The sequence below is a fragment of the Erithacus rubecula genome (assembly GCF_903797595.1).
Source record: "Erithacus rubecula genome assembly, chromosome: 6".
In the NCBI taxonomy this organism is placed as follows: Eukaryota; Metazoa; Chordata; class Aves; order Passeriformes; family Muscicapidae; genus Erithacus; species Erithacus rubecula.
In genome coordinates, this window is record NC_136688.1 from 52,801,774 (window position 1) to 52,811,104 (window position 9,331).

At 42.9% G+C, this 9,331-nt stretch overlaps 1 protein-coding gene across 1 annotated transcript in view; it reads right to left on the reverse strand.

The window, feature by feature from the left end:
- AHNAK2 (AHNAK nucleoprotein 2) overlaps positions 1–2,418 on the reverse strand; it is a 52,625-nt gene extending 50,207 nt beyond the window's left edge. Inside the window, exon 1 of the mRNA XM_079308057.1 lies at positions 1,981–2,418. The gene's annotated coding sequence lies outside the window, so the exon portion shown is untranslated. The remainder of the gene's footprint in view (positions 1–1,980) is intronic.
- Between the last annotated feature and the right edge of the window lie 6,913 nt (positions 2,419–9,331).

Genomic DNA, 9,331 nt, shown 5'->3' on the forward strand with positions numbered 1-9,331 from the left:
AGAGGCACGTTGACCTCATAGTTTTGTGAATACAGACAGAGCGTCCAAGACAATGAAAAGCAGGGAATACGTGCCATCTCCAAACCCCTGGCAAGCCACTGCCAGGAGTCACCGCTGCCCCATCCCACTGAACAGACACTAACACCCACTGCAGAGCAGGTTGGAAGGCAGCCATCCCTGATGGATTGCTTATGAGCACTGACTAGAGTCAAACTGACTTCAGTCAGAGATTTACACAAGCCTCATAATCTAATAGTAGAGTTTACTTTACGAGAGTGCCACACCAAAGATAGTAAAATGCAGTTTTAGCTAACAAATCTACACGCTTGCACAGAAAAGCCAGAGCCATCAGGGAGCGTGTCAGCACCGCAGAGCCTGGCACAGATTCACAGCTTTCAGTTCATTCCTGAAGAGTTATTGTTAACTCCATTGTTACAGACTTTCTATCAAAAGTTCCAGTCACACTTATCATTCTTAAGCATAGCTGATAAAACTCAATGCATCCTGAGATGTTAGAGGTTTTCCCGTGCAGTTAAGCATCTGAAACTTCTTTTACGCTGGATTTTTGACCTATGTTAGGATGGATTTTGGAAGTAAATTGGCTGTTGTAAGCTGCTTTGCTTCTGATTTGCTTAGGTCTTCAAAATTTCTTGTAATTTTTCTTTATTAAAGTAAAAAAAGAGTGAGGCGACACTTAGACCTTTTCCCTCATGCATGCAACAGGTGATCATAAACTAAGTACTGTGTCTCTTGAAAGCCATCTTCCAACCTTCTGTGTTTTTTGTGTCATAAATTATAAAGAATAATGGTTATTTTTGTTTTAGCAATGACTTTTGGTCTTTTCTCTCACATGAGTAATGTTTTCTCTCTTTTCTATCAAAGTTTTTGAGAGAACAGATTTCATTTTCTTTACAGGTGGTTACAGTTATAGATCCTACTTCTGGCCATTCATATTCCCATGTTCAGAGAGATATCAAGGTACCTGGATGAACCTAGACAGATGGACAGAATGATTTTACCCTGTGTATTTCCCAGCAATTTATGAACTAGCCTCAGCAGCCTTGCAGTGAGCACTTCCAGGATCCAACTTCTACTGACAAGGTTATGGATCCGCTTTTTGAAGGCTTCAAAGTTAATCTTAGTCTCACAATTCCACAAACATTCAGAGATCCTAATGCCAAGTCAGTATATTATATTATATATATATATCTATATTGCAAATAGTGTCTGTTGAGATACAATATCCACACAAATAGTATTCCTCTTATAGGAGCAGAGATTCTATAAAATCCAAACATATCTAGAGGAAGAACAACTAGCAGAAAACTCGTAAGAAATCAAACTCACTGTAAGAAAATTGCTCTTTGCACCCTGCAATTCATTGCAACAATTGGGATTGGCTCTAAGCACAACAAAAGAGTTTCACTATCTTTAAGATCGTCCTGATGGGTTAAGTATACAGACAGAGGAAGTAAGAAAAACAACATGCATGATCTGGAATAGAGATTACTGAATGGAGGGGTGTGTATACACTAAGAACCAACATCCCTCTGAAAGCTTTGGGAGGCTTAGAGGCTTGAAACCCCCTGTGCAAAAACGTGGATCAGAAACTTTATCAGGGCGAGCACTTTTGTTCATCCCTGATCTCACCTCTTCCCATACACAAGAAAGAGGCAAAGCTTTACACCAGGTGAGATGCACCTTGGCTGAAGCTCTGGGCAATACTTTTCCCCGGCAGTGTCATTTAACACACAACATCTTCAGGTTTCGCTTATCAAGTACAGCAGCTGGGAACTTTATGTCTTTGCAATTGTAAAGTCCGGTTTCTGTATCAAAGGACACAAAATGCTCACGCCCACATCTCTCTGCATTTTTAAAAGCCCATCATCTACTGCAAACTTTTTGCAATCTGCATCAGAGATTTCATAGAAAGAAAGAAAGAGAGAGAGACGTTTGGGTTTTAAGAAAAAAAAAACTTACCAAAAATAACTGAAGTTCTCTAAAGTTGCCCTGAAGTTGAAATAGCCCAGAACACCCGTGCAGAGCCTGCCTTAAACTCTCTCTCTTTCTCACTCCCCCTCTCTCTGCAGCAATTGGAAGGAGGGCTGTGCAGAAATTCAGCAAACAATTTTCCTTCTATGTCGGCCGGGGCGTTGCTGACGGGCAGAAAGGGGACGGCTGAGCCGGGGCGAGGCTCGCTGCGATCCCCAAGGCGAAGAGCGCTGTCGCAGATCACACAGCCCGTGAAACCCAATCCCTTCCCCTGCTCGGGCAACAGCTGTACGGCTTCAGCCGAGGCGGGAGCAGGGGACAGAGCCCGGGCTTGCTGCTGCTCAGGCTTTCCATGCTGGGGGAGCTGAGGGGTGGGGGCGCGGGGGGTCCGTGAGTCCTGCCCGCGGCTGCGGCACGGGCGCTCGCAGGGCGGAGATGCGGGGCAATTTCCGCGCACCGAAACTCTATGGGATGTGGGCGCCCGCGCAAAACAAACATCTCCTTTCCTGAAATTCATTCCCAGCCTCGCTTCAGGACGTAACTGGGTAATTAACGTTGTACGTATCAGTAAATTCTCATGCACACACACAGGATGCAGCCTGTCACAACAGCGCGGTTCAAACGGGCTTCAAGGCTGTCCCAGTGTCCTCTCCAAGTCTGTTTTCCCTTGTCTCTTCTAGTCAGCTATTCGATTCTCTCCCAAAGCCCCCTGAATGCTGAGCTGACAGTGCTTCACCAAGTGAAGTGCTCACCGTCTCCTGATATTCTGCACTCGAGAGAAGCCGCTTAACGCCAGAAAAACTGATGGATGAGAATTCCCAGCCCCTCCTCTCACCTGGTTCTATTTCACCCCATGTAAAGGAAAGAAATTTCTAATACAGCTGATTCCTCTCTCTCCCAGGAATTCCACTGATCCTTTGACTCCTCCTCCCTGGAGCTTTAAGAAGTCACAGCAAGAGATTTCAGCCTGGGTTTCCGTGTTTCAAACAGCATCTGGCTGCTGGTTTGCATTCTGTCAAATAAGGGTGAGGTGAGAGAGGGTGCAAAATGCAAACAACACATGAGCAACCCTGGGAGTGTCCTGCAATCGCTCCCGCTGCTTTGCCAACACCCCAGAGCAGGTAAAAAACACTCCAGCCAAAGGAGGAGGAAAACCCCTGTGTTACCAGAGCAGCCTGGTTTTGTGTGGAGGCAGATGCAGTGCTGGGGATTTTTATGCTGTTGGCTCTGAATAGGTTTCAATACCTGAAACTCTGCAGATGTTGGGTTTCTGGACCCAAGTTTGGAATGGGCATACATGGTTTCCACAGAGGATATCTGAAAATCTGAGAGGGAAAACTGAGTGTCTATCTGATCCCATCCTATGTGGGTACTTTACAGGCATTTTATGAAATATGGGTCACAGAACTATAGTATTTATATTTAAGCCAATTCTTAAACTTATGCAATGAATGTATATTATTGCATCTAATTATGCATTGCATATTAATTACAGATTACATATATAATTTAATTTAGAAAGACTATATGTAATTTTATCTAATTAATATACAGTTTTTCAGCACATGAACACTTCAGCAGCTATTTATCATGTGATTCTACTGTACATCTGTACAAAATAAGTAATATATAATCACATATGGTATGTGATTACATACTATATCTATAATCATATCATTAATACAGATATGTTGTGAAGCAGTATGCAGCTCACATGCAACCTCTGTCTCCTTGTGAGTGTGGCAGCCACATAAAGAGCTAAAAGCAGAGGTTGGCTGTAGCCACTGCAGGGTGGTAAAGCTGTAAAGGAGGGACATGAGGCAATGGGACAGTGTCAGCACAGGGGAAGTGAGAAGGTGGCACCTGGAAGTGTTGAAGGCCAGGCTAGTGGGATTTGGAGTGTCCTTGCCCATGGACAGGAACTGGATGGTCTTTAGTGTCCCTTCCAACCCAAACCATTCCATGATTTTGTGTTTCAAGCAAGATGTCCTGCAGCTGCCTCAAGGATGGAGGTGGCCAGAAGCAATAAAGGCCTTCTGAGAGGCAGCTGACAGCAGCAGAGTAAACTGAGATTGCTGAGAATGGGAACAAGACTTGCTAAGAGCTGGCTCAGACTTGCTCTGCTGCCATCCCCATTTCTGTGCAGTCTTTAGGACTATACCAAGGTCCAGCCTTTCTGAGCCATCTTACATCCTGACAAACAACATATCCTGACAAACAACATATATTTTTAGAAACAGACATGCAAAACAAGGAGGCTAGCCTAGATCACAGGCTGATGTGGGGACAGTTCCTTTGGATGCAGAACTCCAGAGTGAGTGGTGCCAGCAGCAGCATCCAGCAGGGCACGGGCTGTGGGGTGGCAGCAGCTGCAGTGTGCTCATCCCCAGCCAGTGCTGCATCTCAGCTGTCTCTGCTGGATATATGGATGGGCGTTGTTTTGATCTTTTAAGAGTTTTTAAAGCCCATATGAGACAAACTCCTGGCTAAGTTGAGAGAAGCCAACTGTTTTTCCATAAACCTGGAAGAAATTACTCTGATGGTTTTCATGGTATTGGGAAATCTACGTTCACTGTCAGTGGCTTTTTTCCAGTTTCATTCAGAACTGAAGGTGTAAGCTAGGGTGTCTGAGCACTGCCCTGCAGCTGTGACTCCAGTGAAGACAACTGCTGTGTCAGAGATTTATCCCCACCCTACTTCAAGCCTAAAATCTCCCCACTTTTCAGCCAATATGGTGCTGTTCTAGGATTGTCAAACTATTTCAACATTATTTGACTGACAGGAATTCATAATGCTTACTTGGTTTATTTTTAAATGTTTATCAAATCCACTGTTTGTCTACTGAGCTATTGAAAAAATGCTATGAGACTGAGAATTTCCCAATTCACCAAGTGATTCCAGCACGAGTTATTCAGTGAGAGCACTCCAAACAGCCTTTGTGTTTACTCTTCTTGACAGACATCTAAATATTAAAAGATAAAGCTCTTTGAGTTATGCTGCAGCAATATTTTAAAATATTCCTTTCTGCTCAGCTGCCTTACCAGGGAGCATCACTGTATCTCACATTTCTCTGTCCCATATCTAACCCCATTTCTCAACTTCCCTGTGTTACAACATTGTTTTCTTTACTCTGTTCACAGGTAAGGCTGCAAACAACAATTGAATGACACAAGCTTTCTTTTATTAGTGCTATTCACACCCTGACCTGTGCATGGACTCGTTAGACTTACACATAAGGGTGTGCTGCTTTAATAGTAATTGAGAAATTAGATGAAAAACAACGGGAATGTTCCTGTGTTTTCTTTGTCCCAAAGAGAGAGAGACAACATGTCCCATGAGATTATAGTAAAGCAAGCTCTGGAACACAAATTCCTGTAGTTTAGTGTGGAGGATACAAGTTTCTATTATTTTTCCTTTTCAGTAGTTAGGAATCTTCAAATATTTAGGGGAAAAATATGAAGCCACGAATTTCCACAAGTAGATAAGGCTGGGTTGCAGTGACCAGCTAAAGAAAACAAACTTGTCTGCACAATTCAGAAAGGAGTTAAAAAATTGAGGACCTCCAGCTGAAAGAGAAATAGGCTGCTAAAAGAATGAACCACAGGAAAATGAAAGAGACAAAATCAATGTGAATTCAAGATGCAGAAGAGTGGATGGAACTGAACATCAGACAGGCAATGAGAGCAATGAATGGGTGGAAGCACCTGGCCACCAACTCTCAGTTCTAGTCCAGAGGAAGATAAATGCAACATTAATCACCAATTTACAGACATCTCCCATGCTTTGTCTCCCATGACTGCATTTTGTTACAACATATATTTATCTATTTCACACTCAGTTTGAACTAAAAAGGTATTTAAGCCAGCCACACAAACTTCCTCTGAATTTCTTCTCTTTTGCAATACATAAACCATTAACTTGATTGATTTGCTTAATTTTTGTTTTTTTTCCATTAAACCCTTCCATTTGCAGGTAGACCTCACAACCAGAGAGAGAGCCCAGTATGGAAATGAGGTTCCATCACTGCCTCTTGTAAGAAACCTCAAGGCTGGACTCAAAGACCTTTCTGAAGTTACTCAATTCATGAGTTCCCCCCCAAAAAAGTGAATGGGTGTCATTCATGTATCTTGTAACTTAACTGCAGTCTGTCCTCCAAAGAGATTGGTCATTTCATTTAAGAATTTACTCAAAAGAGACTCCAGTGTCTACCTGCCTGTGGCAAGTTCTACCAGTGCTACCTGCTTCCTGCACTAACACCAAGATGCAACAGATAATATTCTGTATAGAAAAAAGTTTCTCCTTTGTGAAGATAAACAAATGTCAACTCCAGGAATCCAGGGCTAGAGTAGTAAAATCCAAACTCATAGCAAAATAGCTCAAATAAACCCAGGGAAGAGTTGTATACTTTCAGAAATTCAAATATTCTCTTCCAGCATCCTAAATACAATTTTTTTTTCTACTTTAGTGTTTAATATTGCTGCTGATGGGAGAAAAAAAAAAAAAAAAAAAAAAAAAAAAAAAAAAAGGCTAAAAATGCAGATCTACTACCAGCATAAACAAAAAAACCCCAACAAAACAGAGAAAGTATTATTTAGAAATTAAATAAAATGAGACATTTCCAAGAGCAATCCTTTCACCAACAGCAGGAGAAGGGAAAGGAAACTAATTCACCCTGCACAGTTTCTTTTATTTTGTCCTCAGGCATGTGCTCCATCTCCCTTTGTCCCCCAGATGCATTTCCACTGGCCTGACAGTGCTGGCATTGACCTTCTGCAGCCAAAATAGCTTGGACAGAACGAAAGAGAAGAACAGGAGCCAGCCAGAGCAAGGGGCAAGGCAGCCATGGCTGCGGACCTGGGGGAAAACTGCTCTAATTAGCAAAGCTCGTACAAAACCCACGGAACTCATGGAGTGCTGCCTTCCTGCCCTGCCAGCTGCATTTCAGATTATTCAGAGCCGAGGGGAACAAAGCCACAGAGCTCTTCACACCCCCTGAGCAGTCACCATCAGCATCCTCCTCCATCTCCAGACTGTGCTGTGGAGGGCTGTAATTAAAAGCTGGTATTTATTCCATGTTCCCCACAACCATCTCGTTCCCTGCTCTCTGCTGTTTTCAGTTTCCTGTTCAAATGGAATTCAGAGCTGGCTGACCGTGGACCTTTATTATTTTACTATTTCAAAACCTGTGACATTGTATGAAGAGCAGATCTGGGCTCCTCCCTGAAAATTGAATATCGGTGACAAATAGTCGACAGGAGTAAAACAAAAGCAGCTCCTGAAGCTGGAAAGATAGGTGTTAATTACCTGTGCATAACCTGTTTGTACTAGATGGTAATGCTTTAGCACCTGGAGAAAAAAAAAAAAAAAAAAAACAACAAACCTATTTGAAACAAACTGTTTCTCTTTCTGCAATGTCATTATGCTGCCTTAAGCACTTTTCTTTCCAGTTTTGGTACTTCTGGATATCACAAAGTCAGTAAGTTTTCTCATTTCGAAATCCTGGGGAAAAACTCCCTCAGGACTGTCAAACTACGAATACAACATTCACAAACTCTCAATTTTCAAACGTTTACTAACTCAGATATTTCTGAAGTACTTTTAAGCAATTGTGTGACATTTGTTATATTTGATCAAGACACTATTTTCCTATCAAAGGAAAGTTGATGTGGCATCATATAAAATCATATAAAGGTATCTCATATATAAAGCAGACATCAGTAAAATCCAAGTATAATTATTAAATGCAGTAGCTCAGACACCATTGAAAAAAAGCACAAGTTTTCATCTGCTATAGCAAAATACATTTCAGATGCTTCACAATTTGGGTTTTTTTCCTTTTCCTTTTCACTAGTTCCTGTATGGAATGGCATAAACTCTTGTCTTTTTTGGGTGCTCGTGTGGCTTATGACATTCCAGCTGTGGAAATGCTTCAGTGAACCCTCCCTTCTTGTTCTTCTCTCCAAAGCCTTAAACAAAGATCTTAAAATAAAAGAGTCCTGGCAGATGATCTCAGGATGTGCCCTGGGGCTTCCATGGCATTCAGTGGTGGTTACCAGTGATTAGTAGGTTTGGTGAAGGAGTAACTGGGCACTGCACTGAAATAATTTCTTTCTTGTGCTTCCAGGTCCCAATGAAACCTGCTCTGGGTGGTGGAAAGGTGTAAATGCTCACCTGGGGCCCTGGCTGTGCCCACACAGCCCCAGCCAGGAAAAGGCTGTTTGCTGGCAGTGCCTCTGGGCACAAGGGACATTTCTTAAAGTTACTTCTTTTTTGACAGTGTTTTATTCTAAGTCCTCAAATGAATCTGAAATATCACCTGTTACTGGATTATTTGCATCTGTATCTGTGTCCTGCTTGGTGGCAGGAGCTGGCAGGTGCTGCCTTTGACAACCAGCAAGAAGCCCAGGTGAACAGGAAAAACAGGAGAAACTTCCTTAAACTGGGAACAAGCAAGCACCAGCTCCTGTCTTGCTAATAAAACAAACTGTTTTCCTTCAGATGATGAATGCTCTCCCTGTTTTGCCCCTCTGTGTCGGGGCACAGAGGTAGTCTGGGGATGAAGGGAGGGTATTTCACACACAGGGGTTTCTGTGTGTCTGTGGCTGGCACACAGCACCATGGAAAAACAGGGTCAGTGCTGCTGCTGTGCCTGAGACTCGGTGTGCATCTTCAGGGCGTGGGCAGGGACAGAGAAAGGGCTCAGCAGATGACAATGGGGCTCAGTGTTTGCTGTAGGATGTCAGCAGCACAGCAGGGTTTATTTCTTAATGAAGTGAGTCACTCGACTGGTATCAAGTATCTGTTAAGTTGAGTGATGGGGTGGATCCAAATGTTAGAGGATCTCGTTTTAAATATACCATTCACCACTCTGGACTGGCTTGCACTGTGTAAACAACATCAGTGAGAGATGGAAATACATTAGGTTAATTCCATCTGGGGTTTCTAACTCTCCTGCTTCCTCACAGAGCTGAGACTGATTTTCCAGCAACACGAAATTCACTTCAAAGCCCTGCATCCCATCACAAAAAAAAAGCCTGCCTTGGAAAGGGGAAAGCCAGAAGTACAGGGCAAGTAAAATCAGATAATCAGCACAGTTATCTGACTTCTGCACTTCAGCTTACTCAGCTGAACTGGCTCATCAGTGCCCCAGAAAGGAAAACTCTGGGAAATAGCTGCCAAGAAGGAGCAAGAAATGCATTTGTGATGCCATTTACTCTGTCCTGTGCAGTTCTATAGCTGGAATTAAACTTTTGGCTTTAAGGGTCTTGGCACTTGTATATTTTGGTTTCTGGCCTTTTCATCCCCTTACTGTCACTGAAGTCAGCTGTATCATTGCCTG